Consider the following 25,023-nt stretch of genomic DNA (forward strand, 5'->3'; position numbering starts at 1 on the left):
ACTCTTGGTTTAAATCGATTCATAGGATTTAAAAGTTATCAAGTTGAAAATAATAAATGAACTTATACGAGTCGAGTTGAACTTAGTTTATATGAGTTTAGCTCGTTTATACGAGTCGGTATTATATTACAGATCCCTCGAGACAGTGCCAACACTACCAAAAAAGGGTCAAGGCCTTGGATAGACCATATGAAATTGGATTATGACATGATTCACATATTACAGCATGTATTATATTTATATTGTATTCATGACCATGTATGTTATCAAAGGCATTTATGCTCACTAGCTCGTAGACTTATTCATATATCTTTTCCACATATATACGTGCATGTGTACAACTTTCATGAAATACATTTTTTGATTACTGTAAACTCTACTTTGTGAAAACATATGATGATTAAACAACATGATGGAAATTATAAGATATGTAAAAGCATGCATGTGAAACACAAAAAATGAAATTGCAACGTATGACATGGTACATCGGTACATACAGCATAACAACTATTTTCTAACTAAAATTATATGGGTTAGCCCTATGGTCAAAATATGTTTATCGTTTATATTTGGGCTTTAATCCAATGGTTATTTGTCATTAGAAGAGCCATGTGTGTATGGTGGTTATTATGGATGGGCCTCAATAGTAGCATGGGCAACTCAAATTTGTACTCGGTTGGGAGTGGACGGTATGCGTATGATATTCGGGGCACCGATATTGTATACATTTCCTCGAGACAACGCCAACACTACTAAGAAAGGGTCAAGGGCTTGGATAGACCATATGGAATTAAGCTATGACATGATTCTCATATTATAACATGTACTATATCTGTATTGTACTCATGCCCATGTTATCAAAGGCATTTATACTCACTAGGCCGTGGACTTACTCTTGTATATTTTCCACACACACACACACACACATACTATATCTTGTATATTTTCCTCGAGACAACGCCAACACTACTAAGAAAGGGTTAAGGGCTTGGATAGACCATATGAAATTGAACTATGACATGATTCTCATATTATAGTATGCACACACACACACACACATGTGGGACACTGATGTCCTGTGTAGCTCAAGTACATGTGGAACACTAATGGAGCCACCCAAGAGCCATGGGGGTGGCCGAAGTCACCCTTAGCCCCAACTGGGATGGCTAGCCACCCCTTAAGTTTTTTTATAATTTTTAAAATATATATAATATTTTTATATTTTTTTTTATTCATGAGACATATGTTCCATTTATGGCCTTAGGAACTCTCTAGAGAGATCTTAACCATTAATTTAATATTCTCCCGTCCAAAATGAACTGGAGAGAATCCGGATCCACAAGACATTGCTCATACGATAGGATGCAGACAAATTATGGAGATATGGTTTAATTACACAATTAATTCCCTTAGACGCAGTTACCGATCTCTTTCTCTTTCTCATCATGACATTCAGTTACCAAATCTTCCTCCTTAATTATATGATGATGGTTAAAACCATCAACATACCATTTAAATCATATATCATCTTATTAAAAACTGTTAATTAAGAGTAATGATAGGGACCATCTTTCTATCCTCCTAAAGCTGATGTGCCTTTTCAAATCACTTTTAAATTTTAGATGAATTATACTTAAATTTTGATCTAATGGTAATTTTGAGAGGTACATCAGATTTAAGAGGATAAAAAAATGATCTTGACATTACTTGTTAATTAATTCGAGGTAATGGAACCAATACTAAGAGGTTGGCTAAAAGGCGGAGCATAATTATGCTTTTCAGTATTCAATAATTGGCCACGACACAGATAAATGCTACTAGATGTCCCACTAAATCTATTCATTAGGCATTAGCCGTTTTTTTTTTGAAAGAAATTCATAATATTCCATTAAAATCAATGGTCGGATAGAGATGGAATTTTTTTTTATCAAAAGGAAAGCAATCCAATTCGATTATTGAGTAGCTCGATGGCGCTTAGGAGCATTTAAAGCCATTATATAAGTAGAGTAGTGTGACCCGAGAAAGAGGAAGCCTGAAGCGAGAAAAGATGTATATATGAAGACAATTTTCGTTCGTCTTTCTAAGTATTTTTTTAAAAAAAAAGGTGGTTTTATCGCAAAGTTAAAAATAATACTATAAAAACTAATACTTCCAATTCGTCCCATCTTAGAAGTTTCTAATGGATCGAGTATTTTAGTTATGAAGATTTCTCATTTAAAATGATCAAAGTTTGAACGAGGGGTCCAACTTATTTTTGATGGGAGTTGTAAAATATATATATATATATAATCTCAACTTTATAAAAGAAATTTACAAGAAAAATGGAAAACCAGGAGGACCCCTTGGTTAATTAATAGTTACGTCACTGCTCCCACTGAATCTAGTCACATGGCACTTGTTAATTACTTTTTTATGGATCGGCAGTTACATGAAGCATCTCCAATTTCGTCATTAAGTAGATGTGTGAAGCCATTTTTGGGGTGAAATGGTGAAAATGGAAGAGCAGGAAGAGAGTGTGTAAGGAGAAAGAGGAAGGCTAAAGAGAGAAAAGTTGTATGAAGAGGTGAAACCATATGTTTATTGCATATTCTCTAACTTTTGCTTTGCAGGATACAACTTAGTCTCCAAGATCTCTCTGGACAAAGGCATGAGTCGTTATGTGCTTGTTGCCTATGGACATGCTTTTGGAGCATTAGCTACTGCTCTTCTTGCGTTTCCAGTGTTATTGGGGCTACAATGATAATTCTTGGCTTGTACGCAACTCTATGGGGAAAGGAAAAAGAGAAGTAGGATAAGCCGTCCGAGCAAGTCGTGTCAGAGTAAAGTGTTGAAATCAAACAAGAAAAGTAATATTGGATGTGTTCAAGCTAGACAATTGAATTACTTAATTTTAATTAATTTGTCTAAAGCAATACTATATCATTAGAGATTGAATTCCTATCAATATTAATGCAGACTCGAAAGTGTATAACATTTAAAGTGTTCAATATATAAAGAATATATAAAGAATGTTTATTCGAGAAATAGCCATGTGAAAGTAACAATTTTTAGTGCTTTTATGGAGCTCTAATTATAACTTAACTAGTTGTTTTAGAGTAATAACATAAATATGATTAACATTTTTCATAAATATGACAACGAGGCTAACATGTGACAAGAGTGCTTGAAGGTACAAAGTTGAGTTGCTTTGCGTTAATTTCTTTTTCTTAAGACACAATAGACCCCCCCACCCCCTCCAAAAAAAAAAAAAAATTTCCTCATGGTTGGAAGACAATTTTCCTTATAGTACAATAAAGCCTATTACCAACAGCTGATATTTGCTTATACTATAATTTGGCCGATCCAAATTCCATTTCTCAAGAAAACATGAAGCAAAGGCAAAGGCAGAGTTTGTCGTTTGCGTGGGCTTTGCATGAGCATCCTGAATAGATATGTAATTAATCACACTCTCTAGGATAAGCCCAGCAAAAAAAATAATCTCTATAATTAAAAAGATAGAATCCATTACGTGTCACCTCAATACCAATCAAATTATGAGACATATCATTCAAAATAAAAAATTACTAAAACAAATACTAAAAACAATTTCTTTTAAAAAATGGCCAGATGGGGGTGGTTCGGCATAAGCCGAGACCATATTCACAGCAAAAACAGTTGAGGGGGACAATGAAAAAATATTGAAAGTTTGATACCCTAAATAAAGATTTTTTGAACTTTTTGAGTAGTTTCAACTCGCATGAAAGTTAAGAGCTATAGTACCCCAAGTGTTTATTGAAGATGTATTAAGCTCATTAGGGTTCATTAAGAATTTTTTGGACCTTTGACTTTTGATTATTGACAAAATGTTTGCAGCCTAGTGTCCGAACATTTGATCCAAACCCTCGTGAAGAGCGTTCGTGTATGGACCACCAGACGTACGAGCTTAACCCTATCCCCGAATGTTCGACCTACAACCCTAGAATCATTAAGTAATGGTACACCGAACATTCACACAGTACACCGAATGTTTGATTATACGTAGACCTGAGAAAGCAATTCATTCTTATCCTCAAACATTTCACACCTGTAAATACCCCACCCTCCTTTGTTTTTCAGCTCATTTCCACCCATTTTGCTCTATGAAACCCTTGTGTGAGAGTGTTTTGGCAGAAGAGAGGTGGTTTTTTGTGATTTTGCTTTCAAGATGTAGTATTCTAGCCTAACTCGTTCTTTATCTTATTTTGATGATGTTTAGGTGTTTTTCATGGCTTAGCTAAGGCTTTGAGCTTATAGCTTTGTTTTAGGGTTAATCTTAATTTAATGAAGGTTTAACATTTTGATAATTTGGATGTGATTTCTCCTGCATTGATGTGTTATTTTAGGTTTGGACTCTGTTAAGGATCATGTTAAAACCTTAGAACTCTCTTGGAAGTAGTTTGGTAGCTTTTTGGTTCAGAATGGATTTTATGCCTAACATCGAGCGTTTGACCCTCCTTGTCCGAATGTTTGATGTCATGGCTGAACATTCAATGGTCAAGCACAAAATTTGTTTTGAGTGTATTTTGGTTTAGGACTTGTTTTAGCTCGAATTAGAATCGATGGTAGATCTTTTCTCAGATTTCGAGGTTGTGGAGACTCAAGAGGATTTTGAGGATGCATCGTATGACTCAAGTGAGAAAAGACTTACATGGATACTTCTTGTTATTTTCTTTATGCATAGCATGATTAATGTGCATGTTTATGTTGTGCAAAACTCTACCTAAATTAATAGGTAAATAATTGTACGTTTTAACTCGCAAGTGCACAAGATCAAAACAATAGTATAGCAGGCAAATACGAGATCATTCCCACGAGGATTGATAAATTATGTTTAGAAGTAATTTCCTATTTAATTAAAAGATAAAATTCAATTGTCAAGATTTAATTCAATAGAATAAAAGATAAACAAAAACTAAAAAAGATTAGGGTTTTGATATCCACCACTAATTATATTCAACTAATATAACAATATGCCAATGCTTTGATCAAGTTATGCATATTTAATGTTTGCCAACCTAAGGATTAAACTCTAACGCCTTAAGCTATTGATTTCCCTAAGCAACGAATTAGCCACTTGGTCGATGCTCTAATTATTTTCTTTCCTAAAGGATTTAGCATGTCTATACTAAGTTGTTCTTTAAAAAAGCATATGTTCTATGGAAATCGACAAACACACAAGGCCTAGGGCATGGATACATACTCCCAGTTCCCTATGTTGATTAACCCAAGAATCGCGGTGTGGATACTTTTGTTACTTAAGTTAAACTCAGGACTCGATCATCCAAATTGATCTAACTAACAAGTCCATACCACATGCACATGTTGATCAGGCATACACATATGAGGAATTCACGCAAACAGGCATTAATCAAGTTAAATAGCACAACATGATCATCACAAGGCGCCAATATTGAAATATTAATTAAACATAACTAGGGCTTCAATCTAGTCCTAAATAAAGTATAAACTACATAATAACGATAAAAATGGTGGAAGAGAGAAAACCCAAACTCCTCTAGATTTAACCTTCAATTCCTTTCCAGAGCTTGTGCCTCTTTTCTCCACACCTATTCTTAGAAGCTAAGAGGTCTATTTATAGGCTTTAGAAGTCCTTGTTACACAAGTAAACCTAGGAATTTCGCAGGGTTTTAATCCTATTACAATTGGGAGTTGGAAAACCCTAATATGGAAGGAAAGGGAGTCTGTCCGCAACTTCTAGAATTCTCTAGCGCACAGGTGCGATCAATCGCAACCCATGTACGCTCGATCGCACGTCTGCGATCGATGCCTCTTTTGCCTACGCTCGATCGCTCCTGGCCGGGCTCGTGCAGCATTTCCTTTGGTATTGCGCTCGATCGCAAGTACCTTGCAATTGATCACAGTACCAGGGAGCTCCAACTTTCCCATATTCTCTTTTTGGGCCTAAATCACCCAGTTTTACTTCACTTTCTTCCAAAAGCTTGTAAAAACATCAAAAACACAAAAATGAAGTAAAATGACCTAATTAACCAAAACCAAAGGATTAAAACATGTAAGATAATGGCTGAAAATATGAATATTTTAATGCTTATTAGTTTACAACTTTCATGAAATACATTTTTTTATTACTGTAATCTCTACTTTGTGAAAACATATGATGATTAAACAAGATGATGGAAATGATACGATTTGTAAAAGCATGCATGTGAAAGACAAAAAATGAAATTGCATCGTATGACATGGTACATTGGTACGTGCAGGATAACAACCATGTGCTAACTAAAATTATAAGGGTTAGCCCTATGGTCAAAATATGTTTACCATTTATGTTTAGGCTTGAATCCAATGGTTATTTGTGACCATAATAGCCATGTTTGTATAGTAGTTATTATGGACGGGTGTCAATAATAGCATGGGCAACCCGAGTTCATACTAGGTTGGGAGCAGATGGTATGCGTATGATATTCGGGGCGACGATCTGAACGGCGGCACCAGATCTGTAACGCAGACCGGCAACCTTCGTGATCTGGCTGATGTTGCGGCGGGTTGGCAAAATGGTAGCAACTTCGAGAGGCGCGTGGTAGCGCGTGGTTGTTCCGATGAGGCTATGCTCGATGGCTCTAGACTCGTCTGGCCTGGATCTATCGATTGGCACTACCTCAAATGTGATCGGAGCTTTGTGGAGGCGCGTAAAGGAACGAACAGATTCCCAGGCAAGTCTTGCAGGCGCGTAAACTGCTCTTGGGACGCACATGGAGGCGCATTTACTGACGGACAGAACCTTCTGGTGGCACGTGTAAGCACCACCACGGAAGCCTGGACGCTTCAGATCTCTTTGGATCTGTACTTGGCAGCGTTTGAACTGTCGTCAGTAGCAGAAGCGTGTAGCTTCTACAAGGGCAGCGGCGGCGTAGGCAGAAACTAGCGGAGGCGCATGGCGTAGTGTCAGAGGGCCGATGGCAATTCCAGATTTATAGGCTAGCATGATTTTGAGACTATGCGCAGCAGAAATTTTGGTGGCGCTTGATGCAGGGCGATAAGACTAAAATTCGACAAAAGGAAAATACTATAAAAGACGATTATTGAAGGCCACAGAAAAGTGATTCTAATACCATGTTAGAATAGGTCTGATACCATGTTAGAATAATGGAGAGATATAGAAGAGTGGAAGAATAATAGGGGGAGCGGAAGTACACAATGGACTACATTGTATTGATATTAATTATGATAATGAATACAGAGACCTCTATTTATAGAGAGGCAAGTAACCTAATTGACTAAGGAAAGGTAAACCTAGTAGACTAATAATACCTAAGGAAGTAAATAACAAGTAAATAACCCTAACATAATATTCTTAACAAGATTTGTTGGTTTTTGACATTTTAGTGGCTTCCTATAGTTTTTTATGTCAAGAAATTGATGCCTGTCAAGTATTATAGCACTCACATTTTTTGCTAGCCTTGTAGCAAAATGTCAAAAAATTTGTCCAGTGCTCCAAAAAATAAAAAAAACAACAGCCATATATATTTTATTCTTCCCTCTTTGCTCTCAATATTTTATTGCAATTTCATTTCTCTTTCATTCTCCTCTGTAAGTATTCTGGAAATTGAGGTTTGAGGGGTTACTTAGCATTGAAGCTTGCTATGAGATAGTGTTATTGTCTTTAATGGTTTAAGCAGTGTTACTAATGTCTCCCCATTTTGGTCATTCCCTTGTTGGTAGTTTCCTATTTTAAAATTCTTCTCCACTAGTATTATCCCTAGCCTAATTTGATCTCATCAAAACGCATCAACATTGCTTAACCTTAGCCTCTCTCGTTAATGCGGATTTGTGTATCAACCTCAAACCTTGATCAAATTCACTCACTTTTATTCATGGATCAGGCTTAAGCTTGGGCCCAAGTTGGAGCTTGAGGTATGGTACAACTTAGAAACTACGAACGCTTCTTATAATACTGTTCCATATGATTCTTCAATGAATTTCTTCTTTTTCCTGGTGGTGGAATACACTACTAGAAAGTACCGGAGTAATATTCACAAAACCCACAGTCTAAGAGCGATAATAAAAAATACTGAGAGAGTTGTTTTATATTTATTTAATTTTTTATGTTATTCAACCCATTCAATAAGAGACTATTTATAGCATCACCCAAGTGAGAAAGAGGGAGAAGGTTTTTTTTGGAGTAACATGCCAAAAGTTACTCAATTGAATTACTAACTGACAGATATAATGATTGTTAGTTCTAAGCATAACACCTGTCAGATATAACTGACTGGCATTATGCCTGATAGTTACCAACTTACAAGCCCGGCGTTGTATCGTTTGGCGTTGTACACGAAGGGGTGCGCCCATTTGGAAACAAGAACAAACAAGAAACTCTTTCCTTTTTATTAAATAAACTAAAAATGTTAGAACATTTTGCCTCGTGTCTAACTATCGATGAGAAAGAACTTGCAAAAGAAAGAAAAAGTAAGCAAGGAGCCCGCCGGTGTGGGCTGACGAAGGTTGACTTTCATGCTTAAGTTAGTATGTATTTAAATAAATAACCTAAAATAAAAACATGGCAGAATTTTGAGAAGAGATCAAAAGTCTATTTTTTATTTGGCCTTGGGTTGCCTTTTATAATGGTTCGTGGTCAACCATTTCCTATCATATTGCCTGCACTTTATTCGGGACTTTGGAAGTAGCTTATGCGTATGATGAGAATTTCGTTCTTGGTGTGTTGATGGTCCTTCGGCATCTCATAGGATCAACCATCTTTGGGGAAATCCGCCAAATGCAAGTGAGTATATATTTAAATTTTTCTCTACTCTTTCTGTTGTGTTGGTTTATTCTTAGCAACTTTTAGCCAAGAGGAAGAAAATTGGACAAATGAAATTGCATATTAGGTGAAGGATAATAGGATTTTGTGTGATTTTGATATGCTGGTGTAAGCCGCTGACTTCAAATCAATTAAGTCATAATATTAGAGTTTATAAACTCGCAACCGTAAATATTATTATTATTATTAATAGGTTTTGTGGGTGTTCAAAACTTTAATTTATGCTTTGGGAATTTTGGGTATCTCATACTTAAGTCTGCAGTTGAAGAAGATTGAAGGAGGGTGAAAAAAACTGCGTAAAGGAAGACAAATACAGAGCTGAACGCCCAAACAGGATGAAAAGGTTTTTGAAGGGTATATGCGGAAGAAATTACAGAAAGTACTTATTACCAGAGGAGATCGGATGGCTAAGCAAATAGGCCCTCTCGGGTTCAAGGGTGTTTGGATGGACATAAGACATGTCCAAATAGATGGAGTTCCAAGAACATCCCTATAGCAAAGATCAATGTTATGTTTAGTCATATAATCACCATCTTCATACAACTTGTATAACACCAAGTCCTTGGATCCGAGAGTTTGTCCGATCTCTCACAAACTCTCGAATTTTCTCTAAATTTTGTTTGACTAAGAGATGAGAAACTGTAAAGACAAAGCAATCATTAAATAGAAAGTTGCTAACCTGTGGTGGTGGCATCCACACACAGTAGGTAACTGGACGCAACTACAGTTTCGTAACTGCCGGCACACCCCGCTTGTCCGGACTTAGATTTCTCTTGTCCAAACATGCCTCTTCTAGATTTGTGTTGTCCACAGTGCCATTTAGACATCCCTACTAGTTAGATGTTTTTGGAACTCCAACTATCCAGACACCAATGAACCCAAGAATGCTTGTTTGCTCAGCCATCTTGACTCTTCTAGTATCAGGTACGTACTTTTGGTAATGGCCTTTGGCCCTTTGCATTGTGTCATCCGAACTCTTCTTCTTCATGTTCGAATGCCCAACTCTATTTGTTAGGTAATGGATCGGCCACCTTAAGCTAAACAGACCTCTAGGCCCGATCCAATATACAAGCCCATTAAGAGTCGGCCTAGACCGATAATAAGCCAGCCCACCAAGGGAATAATGGTCCTTTAACCAAGTAAATAAAGGCCACATTCATCAACGAACGTGGCATACTCTCAAAGTCCAAGCTAAGTCCCCAATTCATTAGAACGTGGTCTAGCTGTCAATGCCAAACCGAGACACCTGGTCTCAAGCATAAATCGGGAACCCACATCCAAAGCAAGCATGGCCAAGCCACCCACTAACACAATCCACGATCTCATGATCGTGGAGCAACCCACGATCCACTTTGCCAGCATTGCGCATAATGGATCCTCAGGAACGTGGGGCCGAGAATCTAGGAACGACAACTGGTACCTGATGCCTATAAAAGGGAAGCTCCAATTCATTATTTGATAATCACTCTCAAGCTTTCTCAAAAAATAATAATAATAATAATAATAATAATAATCACTCTCAAGCTATTCTTGCTTACTTGCTATTTTTCTCTCAAATCATCTACTGACTTAGGCATCAGAGCTATCCCCCGCCGGCACACCCCGACAGCTCTTAACCTATTTTCCCTCTTTTGAAGATTAACAACTCCTCAGATTCTGTGCAAAGTCACTCCTTGAAAAGCTGTCATCAATACCATACTTGTTTTCTTTTAGCAGTTTCTTCATCTTCTCAAACTATGAACCTAAGTACAAACTACCCTTTATCTCTAAAACATAAAATAAAGTTTTAGACACCGAATAAACCAATCTATAAAACCTAACAGGGTCTTCTAGCATAGTTTTGTAGCATCTCCAAGCCACAACGTGGTCTCCTTTGACTTTTTATGTCTCATTCTTTGTTGGGAACTTTATTTTGAGGTGATACGTGGAGGTGACTGCCATAAGTTTGTTGAAGGTTTCTCCTTTCGATAAGGCATAACTTCATTGAAAACCCTTGAACTTTCACCTGATTTGATAAACCCTCTCTAAACTTCAAAATCTCTCAATTTAATACCCCAAACTTTCAATTGCTCTCAATATGGACCCCTCCGTCAATTTTAGCCGTTAAAAATACAAAAAAAAAGACCAAATTATCCTTGATTTTTTCTTTCTTTTAAATAAATAAAAAAACGTTTTGGAAGTTAGAATTTCATACAAAAGTCAGGGGTATGAACGTCATGTAATGTTTAAAATCTAGCGAAGGGATCCAAATTAAGAGCAATTGAAAGTTCAGGGGATTAAATTAAGAGATTTTGAAATTTATGGGGGGTTTGTCAAATTTGGTGAAAGTTCAGGAGTCTTCAGTGAAATTACCCCCTTTTGATAATGACATTATATATCAACACTACATTCACAATCAAGAAGTATACCATCACACTGACTTCCTTGGGGATGCTTCCAACTGATATGGGCAAGATGATTGATCCTATTTGGCATATCTATAAATGTGTCTCTCCATTAGTGACAACTTTAATGGTAAGATAAGCTGAAAACTCTATCCGTCAGTCTCCATACGAACATAAGTGTTGTAAGATTCAACAAAATTCACAAAGGTTGAATTTTGGTTCTTCGATTAAATCACTTCAGCAACTATGGTCAAAAGTAAGTGTTTTGTGGTTCTTTTATGTTCATATGTTAATTTTCTCCCAAAATCTTACATATATCTGTGTAACTCTGTTTCTACCAAATTGTTCTTTTTAATTACAATAGAATGGCCAATGCCTACTTTAATGAAACTAATTTTTAAAGTTTAATAAATTTTTAAAATAGCTTAATAAAACCATACTGGTTAAAACATAAATTTGTGTTGAAAATAGACATGTGCAAAATTGAATAAGAGCATGTTTGAGAAATAGAGTTTTTAAATTAAAAAGTGTTTTTTGATAAAAGCTTCGTTTTTAAGCTTTTACCAAAAGTGAATTTTAGCTATTTTTTGGCTTTTTGGACTCTTATAAACACTTTCAATTTATTTTACCAAACATTTTTTTATTCAAATGGACTTTTTGAATATTAAACACACTTTTAAGCCTCTCAAACGCACACATAAACATGTCTTAGGAGTAGGGATGGGCGGAGGTCGGGGTGGGGTGGATTTCTGCCTTTTCCCCTACTCGACCCGCACCCTGTGGGTTTGGAAAATCCAACCTGCTACCCGAAAAAAATGAATACTATCAACCCGGGTTAAAGTTGAACGGGATAGGTATTGTGGGTTGTGCGGGGCTGGTCAGATTTCGTCATGGAGCCCCATGAACGAACCTGGAAAGATCTTTGAGGACCCTAGAGGCGAGCAACAAAGTAGAACTTTCATGGGATTTCGGCATGGAACTCAATCCACTGTCAATCTCCGATGGGAACAACAGTGAACTAAATTCGATCAATAGAGGAGATCGCTTCACCTCAAAGCTTGGACAACTTTCACCATTAAATCTGAACGTATACCAGTTGTAGAAGAGGTCTTGATCAAGATCTAAAGCTTAGTCTACTAGCTCAAGTTGCAAGTCAAATAGTGGAGATCTAGTGACAGACAGAAAGAGAGAGAGAGAGAGAGAGAGAGAGAGAGAGAGAGAATAGGCCAGAGAGAGAGAGACGAGAGAGAGAGAGAGAAAGAGAGAGATGAGAGAGAGAGAAGACGTGAGAGAGCAAACGAGAGAGACGACTGCAGAATAAAGAGAGAAGGGCTGAAGAAATTATTAGGGTTAGGGTTTTTTTCTTTTATACTCAAGCGAGGCTGGTACCCTTGGCACAAAAATTTCTAAACCTACAACCCGCCCTGCCTCGCATGGGTTGGAAAAAATCCAACCCGTATCCACAAAAAAAAAAAAAAAACCTCCAAATCCAGCCGGGGAGGGGCGGATCGGAGCGGGGATGGCGGGTTGGGCGGGTTTTTGCCCACCCCTACCTAGGAGAGTTATATAGATGTATCGGTTTACTTATAGGTACTAAATATTTTTGCTTGCCTACTCAAAAAAGGAAACAAATTGATAGCTAGCATAGCATGTTAGTATACAAAACAAATATTATGCTAAAAATACGTAGTGAAAAGGATCTAGAATTAACTCCAACCATATTTGCTCAAACGAATTGAGGAACCTCACCAGCAGAAACCCTAAAATAAATTTTAGTAGAGATGTATCTTTCAACCTATGCCTAATTATGTCTTCGGGCCCATATTGATAGAATACACAGGCTCTTTATTTATAAGCTAGGTCAAAGTCCCTCGATCAAAATTTTACCTTATTTATTCTTCCTATTGAGAAATTAGAAATCAAAACAAAATCAATTATGATTTTGATTCAACAAATAATTTCTTATTTGCAATAAATTACTGAACACCCGTAATTATGTTTAATTCAAATCACTCTAAATATCATGCGGCATATAGGCCACACTTTATTGAAAATTTATTACATAGCGTACATATATTACTATTGCCGACGACTACAATCAAGATGTAACCAGCACCAATAACTCTCACATCATTGGCATGCTTATCAGGTGCTTTTCTCTCCGCTATCATGACAGTAATTTTGGATCATAAAGTTTCATCATGGAAATTGTCATGGAACATCACCCTTCTTGCACCAATCTATAATGTGAGCTTATGAATTCTACCCTTTTTTTTTCTTACCTATTTATACTGACTCATGTAACCCTAGCTAAATTTATGATTTCCTATAGCGATTTATAACATTTGGAATAACAACATATGTTCAAATGTTGGCAATAAGGATGAAAGGACCAGTTTTCGTGACAACATTTGGACCACTTTCCACAATAATTGTAGCCATTATTGGACTACTCACTTTAGGAGATGCTTTATACATGGGAAGGTATATATATATGGATTACTTTTTTCTAGCAAAAATGAGAAATGTACATATTTATAATTAATATTTCTTATATTTTTCTGGTTTCCTTCCTGTGTGGGGCTACAATGATAATTCTTGGCTTGTACGCAACTCTATGGGTAATGGAAAAAGAGAAGCAGGATAAGCCATCAGAGCAAGTCGTGTCAGAGTAAAAGTGTTGAAATCAAACAAGAAAAGTAATATTGGATGTGTTCAAGCAAGACAATAAAATTACTTAATTTTAATTAATTTGTCTAAAGCAGTACTATATCATTAGAGATTGATTTCCTATCAATATTAATGCAGACTCGAAAGTGTATAACAATTTAAAGTGTTCAATATATAAAGAATATATAAAGAATGTTTATTCGAAAAATAACCATGTGAAAGTAATAATTTTTAGTGCTTTTATAGAGCTCTAATTATAACTTAACTAGTTATTTTAGAGTAATATATAACATAAATATGACTAACATTTTCCATAAATATGACAACGAAGCCAACATGTGACAAGAGTGCTTGAAGGTACAAAGTTGAGTTGCTTTGCATTAATTTCTTTTTCTTAAGACACAATAGACCCCACCCCCCCAAAAAAAAAAAAAATTCCTCATTGTTGGAAGACAATTTTCCTTATAGTATAATAAAGCCTATTACCAACAGCTAATATTTGCTTACACTATAATTTGGCCAGTCCAAATTCAATTTCTTAAGAAAACATGAAGCAAAGGCAAAGGCAGAGTTTGCCGTTTGGCTGGGCTTTGCATGAGCATCCTTAATAGATATGTCATAGATTCATCTAGATGGATTTCACTTGTATAAGAAGCACTTCTTCATTTTATTTTATTTTTTTTAATTTTTTATTTGTCCTCTGGTTTGAGGTTTTAACAATTATTTCACTGAGTTTTAACAAGTAATTAATCACTCTCTCTAGGATAAGCCCAACAAAAAAAAAAAATCTCTATAATTAAAAAGATAGAATCCATTACGTGTCATCTCAATACCAATCAAATTATGAGACATTTCATTTAAAATAAAATAAAAAATTAAAAAAATTAAAAAAAATTACTAAAACAAATGCTAAACACAAGTTTTTTTAACAAATGGCCAGATGGGGGTGGTTCGGCATAAGCCGAGACCACACTCACAGCGAAAAAAGTTGAGGGTGACAATGAAAAAAAATTGAAAGTTTGATACCCTAAATAAAGATTTTTTGAACTTTATAAGTAGTTTCAACACGCATGAAAGTTAAGAGATGTAGTACCCCAAGTGTTTATTGAAGATGTATTAAGCTCATTAGGGTTCATTAAGAATTTTTTGGACCTTTGACTTTTGATTATTGACAAAATGTTTGCAGCCAAGTGTCCAAACGTTCGATCCAAACCCTAGTGAAGAACGTTCGTGTATGGACCACTAGACGTACGAGTTAACCCTATCCCCGAATGTTCAACCTACAACCCTAGAATCGTTAAGTAATAGTACACCGAACATTCACACATAGTACACTGAATGTTTGATTATATGTAGACCTGAAAAAGCAATTCATTCTTATCCTCAAACATTTCACACTTGTAAATACCCCACCCCCCTTTGTTCTTCAGCTCATTTCCACCCATTTTGCTCTATGAAAGCCTTGTGTGAGTATGTGAGGGTGTTTTGGCAAAAGAGAGGTTGTTTTTTTTTTTTTTTATTTTGCTTTCAAGATGTAGTATTCTAGCCTAACTCGTTCTTTATCTTATTGTTATGATGTTTAGGTGTTTTTCATGGCTTAGCTAGTAGGTTTTGAGCTTATAGTTGTGTTTTAGGGTTTAATCTTAATTTAATGAAGGTTTAGCATTTTGATAATTTGGATGTGATTTCTCCTGCATTGATGTGTTATTTTAGGTTTGGACTCTACTAAGGATCATGTTAAAACCTTAGAACTTGCTTAGAAGTAGATTGGTAGCTTTTTGGTTCATAATGGATTTTATGCCTAGCATCGAACGTTCAACCTTCCCTGTCCGAATGTTTGATGTCATGGCTGAACATTCAATGGTCAAGCACAAAATTTGTTTTGAGTGTATTTTGGTTTAGGACTTGTTTTAGCTCGAATTAAAACCGATGGTAGATCTTTTCTCAGATTTCGAGGTTGTGGAGCCTCAAGAGGATTTTGAGGATGCATCGTATGACTCAAGTGAATAAAAACTTACATGAATACTTCTTGTTATTTTCTTTATGCATAGCATGATTAATGTGCATGTTTACAACCCTCATGAAATTCATTTTTTGATTATTGTAAACTCTACTTTGCAAAAACGTATGATGATTAAACAAGATGATAGAAATGATAAAATTTGTAAAAGCATGCATGTGAAAGACAAAAAACGAAATTAGATCGTATGACATGATACATCGGTACATGCAGGATAACGGCCATGTGCTAACTAAAATTATGAGGGTTAGCCCTATAGTCAAAATATGTTTATCATTTATGTTTAGGCTTGAATCCAATGGTTATTTGTGACCAGAATAGCCATGTTTGTATAGTAGTTATTATGGGCAGATATCAATAGTAGCATAGGCAACCCGAGTTCATACTCGGTTAGGAGTGGACGGTATGCGTATGATATTTGGGGCGTCGGTATTGTATTACAAATCCCTCGAGACAGTGCCAACACTACCAAGAAAGGGTCAAGGGCTTAGATAGACCATATGGAATTGAACTATGACATGATTCTCATATTATAGCATGTATTATATCTATATTGTATTCATGACTATGTTATCAAAGGCATTTATACTCACTAGGCCGTGGACTTACTCTTGTATCTTCTCCACACACACACATATATATAGTTTCGTTGAAGATGGATACCCAAAAGCATTCAATTGTTTTGAACGACTTGATTTGGATAATTTTTTAGGAGTTAAATCCCGTGTGTCTCAAGTACATGTGGGACACTGATGTCTCGTGTAGCTCAAGTACATGTGGAACACTGATGGAGCCACCCGTTAGGACATGAACGAGATTATTTACATGCTTTATCTTATTAAGAATAAAGGAATAACAATTAACCTCGTCGTTTCCTTTGTATGCATTTAGTGCAAATGTTGTATTTGAATGCTTGAATACCATAAATACTTGTTTTCCTTTTGTCTTCCACATACTTTGAACCTACAAGTACGGGTGTAAAAGAGCCGAGGTTGGGCGAGCTTGGGTTGTCCGGGCTCAACTCATTTATTTTGGGCTCAGGCTCGAGCTCGACTTGAGCCTGACATTGCTGCTCGAGCTCGAGCTCATTTATTTTGCTCGAGCTCGAGCTCGACTTTTTTTTTTTTTTTTTTTTGGTAATTTAAGTGCATTAGAGTTTTTTATTTTAATTCAAAATCTTAGCATAAAAAAAAAATTAAAAAAATTAAAAAAAAAAAAAACCAAATAAACTAATTGACACTAATTTGCTAAACCATACATTTATGTGCCCTCTCACTCTAACAGATTAATTTCCACCTCACAAACATCCATAGATAATCAACTATAACAAAAATATAGAATCAACTAAAATGCTAAAGAACATTGAACAAACATAATTATGTTCCTTCCGGCAGATTAATCTCCACCTTACAATCATCCATACAAAACCAACTAAAATGCTAAAGAACATTGAACAAACATAACAGATTAATCTCCACCTCACAATTCCATACATAGTCAACTAACAGAATCAACTAAAATGCAACATTGAACAATAACAATTATTTTCCCTCTGGCAGATCAATCTCCACCTCATAATCATCCGTATCCTCTACTTAACATAACAAATGCAAAGTAATTAGTTCAAATACAAGATATTAAGAAACTGGAAATTAATAATAATTTAGGAAAAATTGAAACTCACTACGCCACCCCTTTTTAGCCCATACATTGAGAGGCAAGGTGAGAATATACAGAGAGGCGAGGTGTGCTTGTTATTACTAAAAATATACAAAGAGGCAAGGTGAGAATCGTGGGATATATGAAGACAAGAGAGACCAAAATCAAAATCAAAATCAGGTTACTTACCTTGCAAGGAGAAAATAAGAGAGACAAATGAGGTGAGAGGAGGCGAGGTAAGAGGCGAGAGTGTCTAACTGAGAGGCGTGAGCTGCCTGAGAGTCTAAAAGGCGAGAGCGTCTGACTGAGAGAGAGAAGGGCGGCACTTTAGGTTAGGGTGAGGGTTTCTTTTTTCTTAGAGATGTATTTATAGTGTGCACTTGAAATTAATCCTATATGTGCGTCTAATGGTGAGACTGGTTCAATTGATCAAATCCAACAACCAAGATTAAATTCAATTAAATTGGACGGCTATGATTAAATTCAATCAAAAATTCAAAATTCAAAATTTAGGAATTAGGAATAAAAATTGTGTTATTTAGTATTATTTAGGGTCAGTTTGATGCTTCAATTTTAATAATTGCGATTTTAAAAATTTTATTTTTTTCAATCACGTTTTTGTTTCTTCTTATTTTAGATTAATTGTTTTTAAAATGACAATGCCAACCGCTTTATGTCACATACACTAATAATCTACCATCATATTACATATAGTTTATATAGACTATAGCATTATTTTGTTAATATATTAAAATGTTAATGCTTAACATATATTGTATCTTATATTGTTAGTGATATGTAAACATTTATATACTTATATGATTGTATCATTATATGGGTAATGGGTCAATGTTAATTGTTATATACTTATATTATATGACCTCATGATCTAATAGTCATGCACTCATATTTAAATTTTATGATCATATTATCTCACAAGTCATATTAATATTATCTTAGAAGTTAGATCTAAGATCATGTGATATACATTTTACAAGAATAAAGAATCTAATTATAATGCATTGATTAAATAACACTATAACTTATGCAGATATATTATATGATTATATAATGATTAATGATTATGTGATATACGATTCTAATTTCCAAATTAGTATAAACTATCTAATGATAATATTTTTATTAAATGACACAATAGCTTGTACCATATGATTATATCATATAATAAAATTATTAATGATAATATCAAATATTTCTTATTATTTACTATATATATTTCTTATATGTGTTTATATAATATATACATATGTATATAAATAATATATATACACACATATGCATAAATAACAAAAAACAAAGGTATATAATATATTTGTTATTATTGAGTAATGTTGACTATATATTGTTATTTGTTACTTAATAAAAAATATACGAGCCGAGCCTAATAAGCGAAGCGAGCCTTATACGAGCTTAGCCGAGTCGAGTCAAGCTTGCTTCGTTTATTATACGAGCTAGGATTCGTGTTTATGAAACACTTCATTTAATATTCGAGTCGAGCATGAACCAATCTTATACGAACCGAGCTTGAGCTTGCTCGAGAGGGGCTTGCTCACTTAATAGCCCTACCTACAAGCCATTGCTCATACGACGATGGGATGCAGACAAATTATGGAGATATGGTGTAATTACACAATTAATTCCCATAGATGCAGTTACCGATCTCTTTCTCTTTCTCATCATGGCATTCAGTTACCAATTCTTCCTCCTTAATTATATGATGACGGTTAACACCAACGACATACCACTCACATACCACTCAAATCATATATCATCTTATTAAAAACTGTTAATTAATTCGAGGTAATGGAACCAATACTAAGAGCTTGGCTAAAAGGTGGAGTATAATTATGCTTGTCAGTATTCAATAATTGGCCATGACAGAGATAAATGCTACTAGATCTCCCACTGAATCTAGTCATTAGGCACTAGCCCTTTTTTTTGAAAGAAATTCATAATATTCCATTAAAATCAATGGTCGAATAGAGATGGAAATATATATATATATATATCAAAAGAAAAGCAATCCAATTCGATTATGGAGTAGATGGATGGAGCTTAGCAGCATTTAAAGGCATTATATAAGTAGAGTAGTGTGACCCGAGAAAGAGGAAGCCTGAAGCGAGAAAAGATGTATATATGAAGACAATTTTCTTTCGTCTTTCTAAATATTTTTTTAAAACAAAGGTGGTTTTATCGCAAAGTTAAAAATAATACTACAAAAACTAATATTTCCAATTCGTCCCATCTTAGAAGTTCCTAATGGATCGACTATTTAAGTTATGAAGATTTCTCATTTAAAATGATCAAAGTTTGAACGAGGGGTGCAACTTATTTTGACGGGAGTGGTAAAATACATATATACTCTCAACTTTATAAAAGAAATTTAAAAGAAAAATGGAAAACCAGGAGGACCCCTTGGTCAATTAATAGTTACGTCACTGCTCCCACTGAATCTAGTCACATGGCACTTGTTAATCACTTTTTTATGGATCGGCAGTTACATGAAGCATCTCCAATTTCATCATTAAGTAGATGTGTGAAGCCATTTTTGGGGTGAAATGGTGAAAATGGAAGAGCAGGAAGAGAGTGTGGAAGGAGAAAGAGGAAGGCTTAAGAGAGAAAAGTTGTATGAAGAGGTGAAACCATATGTTTATTGCATATTCTCTAACTTTTGCTTAGCAGGATACAACTTAGTCTCCAAGATCTCTCTGGACAAAGGCATGAGTCGTTATGTGCTTGTTGCCTATGGACATGCTTTTGGAACATTAGCTACTGCTCTTCTTGCATTCCTCTTTGAAAGGTTAACCCTTCACTAGCTTTTCCTCTTTCTCTTTTGGTTTATTTATGTTTAATTAACTTCTTCGAGTCTGATCAGAAAGGAAAGCAGAAAACAAAGAAAAAACTTGTTGCACATGTTTTCTCATTGTATAATTGTATCAGAATGTTTTGATGAGAAGATGGACACGAGCATAGAATCACAAAAACTAGAGAGCACAAGCAAGCGCACATGCTTACTGCATGTGGCTTTTGCCTCTGCATGCCTTCAACTCATATGTTGCATAGGTTGTCTTGTCTCTAAAGATATATCTCATAAACTTACCACCCAAATGATTTCCCTTGGCTAGCAGCTCCATCCTTTAACATCAAAACTTACCACCCATTCTAACAATTCATGAAGCTATAAAAGGAATACTTATTCGCCCCCCTCCCCTCCCAAATAAAACAAAAAACGTTCAATGACTTGGTGGTTGACTATCCATTGTGGTACTGTTTGGCCACCCTCGGTCGTTCTGCTAGAGTGGCCGACTATTCCAAGGAGTGGTCGATGACCCATGGGAAAGATGAATCAAGACATAATATATATTATCACATGGTGAACATATTGTCAATACCGTTTAAAAATTTTAAATAAAGTAATCATATCTTTTGGTTAAATGCTTAGAAATGAAAGCGGATACTATTTCTTCAAAAAAAAAAAAAAACACATATTTTTCACCTAAATTGATATTTATGCTTCCAAAAATCACATTTGGAGATTAAAAAAAAAAAAAAAAAAGGTAAGTTTAACTCCGCTTTGCCTAGAAATATATTTTATTAATCAATGTTTTAGAATATATACCATGTCTAGCATCTAGATATATAGTCAAATCAATATGAACATTGAAGTTATGATTAATTTTTCCGATGAGTTGGGGGATTTTTATGCACAAAGCTGTGTTATATGCCAGAGATATTCCTATAACCAAAAATTAAAAAAGAACTATATTAATATATTCATTTCTCTTGTAGTTTTGGGCAAGAAAAAGGGAAAGAAAAGGAAAGGAAGGCGAGAGAAACGGTGGCTGGAGAGATTTGTGAATATGCATATGATCAGCTCTTGTTTCTAATTTTTTTTTTTTTTTTTTTCTTTTTTGTTTCCTTCTCCCTTCCCTTCCCTTTCCTTTTTGCCAATACAATGTGAATAAATAATGAATAATATAAATAAATAAATAAATTTGGGTGTGAGTTCATTTTTAGTTATAATCAACCTTTAGTATTCCTTTGCAGGAAGAATGAGAGCAAAATTAGCGTACCAATCCTACGAAATGTCTTCTTTTTGGGTCTGCTGGGGTAAGTATATATATATATGCCATGGCTGCTGTTTTGTAATATTATTAAATAATTTATAAGCATATATATAGAACAAACTTTTTGGTTAAATGCTTATACTTTTTTCTCACTTTTGAATTTAGAGCTGTGCTAGGGAGGACGCTGTATTATGCTGGACTGGAACAGACTTCACCAGCTTTTGCTTCTGCATTAAGCAACTTGATTCCATCAATGACCTTTATCTTAGCAGTATTATGCAGGTACCAGGATTCTTCTCCATCCTGGAATTCTTAAGTTTTTCCTTTTTTCTTTTTTTTATAACTACTATGTTGGAAATGCTATTAGGGATACAATATTCTAGCTATAACGATTCCGAAAGAAAAGTTAGCCATATCTGTTCTATCACATCAAAATAATTAGTCAATTTGGAGCTTCTATATAATTCCTTATGAAATCAAGTTTCACTTAGTAACTAGGGTGAGACTTAGCACTCATGATTATTTTTATAAACTGTACATTTTATGTAGGTTACTTCTCATCTTCCCAATATAGGATCGGGGTATTACACAACTTGTTTATGAAATATTGCTCAATAAACCCAAAAGTTTCTTTGCTTTATCTTGTTCTTTTTTTTACTTTTTTCTTTTTTTTTTTTTGTAGGGATAAACATGATGAGAAATGCTACATGAAATCTTAAATGTATATTAATTTCAGACGTAACAGTGAAAATTACGATTCTAACTCACTACCAAGTCACAGAGCGTGCAATTTTTCGACCCATGAACGAAAAATTTGAAGCCAGACTTTTACCCTTTGAATGATGACATGTCTTGTCTTGTTTATGCATTCAAATGATTCTTGATTGAGGCAACTAAAGTTCAGTAATTGGGATATTCAGGATGGAGAAACTAGAGATTTCTAGGCTTAGTTCTCAAGCCAAGATATTGGGAACAGTTGTTGCCTTTGGTGGTGCAACACTCATGACCCTTTACAGGGGGATTCCCATTATTTCTCTGCATAATCGAAGCTCACATCAACATGCCACTTCCTCAAAACCATTCATAGACAGATTCAATAAAGGGGTCCCTCATGCTTCTCGTTGCATACCTTTCACTGTCAGCATTCTACATATTACAGGTGATTTATTAGACACTATATTCAGAAAATATCCAGACTGCTTATGTATATACAATCAACAAACAGAAATTAAATACCATTGACTCCCAAGGTTGCATGAATCCTCTCAATTGGTGAAAGAATATGAGTGTTTGACTCCGCTCGCTAATTAGTGATTATTAGTGACGACTTTTGGGTCGTCCCTGATAATGTGATTGTTAAAGACTTACTTTAATGAAACTAATTTTTAAAGTTTAAAACGCTTTAAAAATAGAATAAGAGAGTTATATAGATGTATCAGTTTACTTATCGGTAATAAAGATTTTTGTCTTGCTCACTCAAAAAGTAACAAGATTGATGACTATTGTAGACGGCTACAGTCAAGATGTATCCAGCACCAATAACTCTCACGTCATTGACGTGCTTATCGGGTGCTTTTCTCTCTAGTATCATGACAGCGATTTTGGATCATAAAGCTTCATCATGGAAATTATCATGGAACATTACCCTTCTTGCACCAATCTATAGTGTGAGCTTATGAATTCCACCTTTGTTTTTTCTTCCTATTTATATTGATTCATGAAATCCTAATTTTATGATTTTCTCTATAGGGAGTTATGATATTTGGAGTTACAATTTATGTTCAAACGTTGGCAATAAGGATAAAAGGACCAGTTTTCATGACAGCATTTCGACCGTTGTCCACAATAATTGTAGCTGTTATGGGATTACTGATTTTAGGAGATGCTTTATACTTGGGAAGGTAAATGTGGATTACTTTTGTCAAGCAAAAATGAGAAATGTACAAATATGGAATTAATATTTCTTATAATTTTATGCTTTCTTTCCAGTGTTATTGGGGCGACATTGATATTTCTTAGTTTGTACGCAACTCTATGGGGGAAGGAAAAAGAGAAGGATGATAAGCTGTCGGAGGAAACCGTGTTAGAGGAAAGTATTGAAATCAAACAAGAAAAGTAAGAGTTTGATACATGTAAATAATAATTTCTTATATGTTCAGGGAAATACAATTACTTAATTTTGACCCATTTGTATAAGAGCAATATATTATTAGGATCTATGGATAAAACGATGCATTTTACATTTATTTTATCTAAGAGAGAAATTATGATATGATGATTTCCTACTATCTGAAAGTAATAATTTTAATTACCCTTTTAAATATTGTAATTTTGGTCATATTTGCACAGCTATCCACCATTCAAAGTCCAGGGTTAGGATGGACTATGCATATTGTTTTTTGATTTATTTTAATGCACTAAAAAAAATAAAAAAATAAAAAAGAAAAAAAAAACTCCAATTACTTTTGAATAGTATTACTATTCACGCGTCAATATTTATTCTTTAAATGTGACATTTCAATAGTTTTACTATTCATGCATGAAAAGTAACGTTTGAATAGTGTTACTATTCATGCGTCAATATTCACATGTGAAAGGCGATGTTTGCATAGTGTCACTATTCACATGTGATATGCGACGTTTGAATAGCATTACTATTCACAGATCACTATTCACGTTTGAAATGTGTCGTTTGAACAGTATGTTACTGTTCAAACGACACTAAGAACTTGTTTGGGATTGCGTTTGAGAAATAAAGCTTTTAAGTTAAAAAGCGCTTTTGGACAAAAGCTTCATTTCTAAACTTTTACCAAAAATGCATTTTAGCTATTTTTAGGCTTTTTGGACCATTAAACCCACTTTTGATTATTTTACCAAACGAGTATTTTTTTTCTTCAAACAGACTTTTTGAATATTAAAGCACTTTTAGACCCCTCTAATACAATCCCAAACAAGCCCTAAGTAATTTTTGTAAAAATTGGCGCTCAAAATTTGCATTTATTACAATCACATGCACCCAAAAACTTCAAAATTTCTCCCTCCCTCACCCATATACATAAAAAATAATTATTTTTGAGAAAAAAAAATAGAGGGGTGGTTGCCGGTATGGCCACCACCCTTGGGGGAGGGGTTGGCCAACAAGCTACCCCTAGAGGTTTTCAGGGGTGGCCATGCGCCACCCACAGATCTGCCCACAAGCCACCCTAGAGGTGGCCGGCGGGGGGGTGGCCTTTCGGATACGGCATTTTGCTACTTTATGGGTTATCCATAAATGTCACTACTTTATGGATAGTTGCATTTTGAAAAACGTCACTAAAATGCTGTGTTTTATGTTCAAACGTCACTATTCATAAATTAGTAATGTTTAAATAGTGTTACTATTAA

General features: G+C 34.9%; 1 pseudogene; it reads left to right on the forward strand.

Annotated features, from left to right (window-relative positions):
- Positions 1–20,130: 20,130 nt before the first annotated feature.
- On the forward strand, positions 20,131–23,759 carry LOC132181950 (WAT1-related protein At5g07050-like; annotated as a pseudogene).
- Positions 23,760–25,023: the final 1,264 nt, after the last annotated feature.

This window comes from Corylus avellana, chromosome ca5, assembly GCF_901000735.1.
Source record: "Corylus avellana chromosome ca5, CavTom2PMs-1.0".
NCBI lineage: Eukaryota > Viridiplantae > Streptophyta > Magnoliopsida > Fagales > Betulaceae > Corylus > Corylus avellana.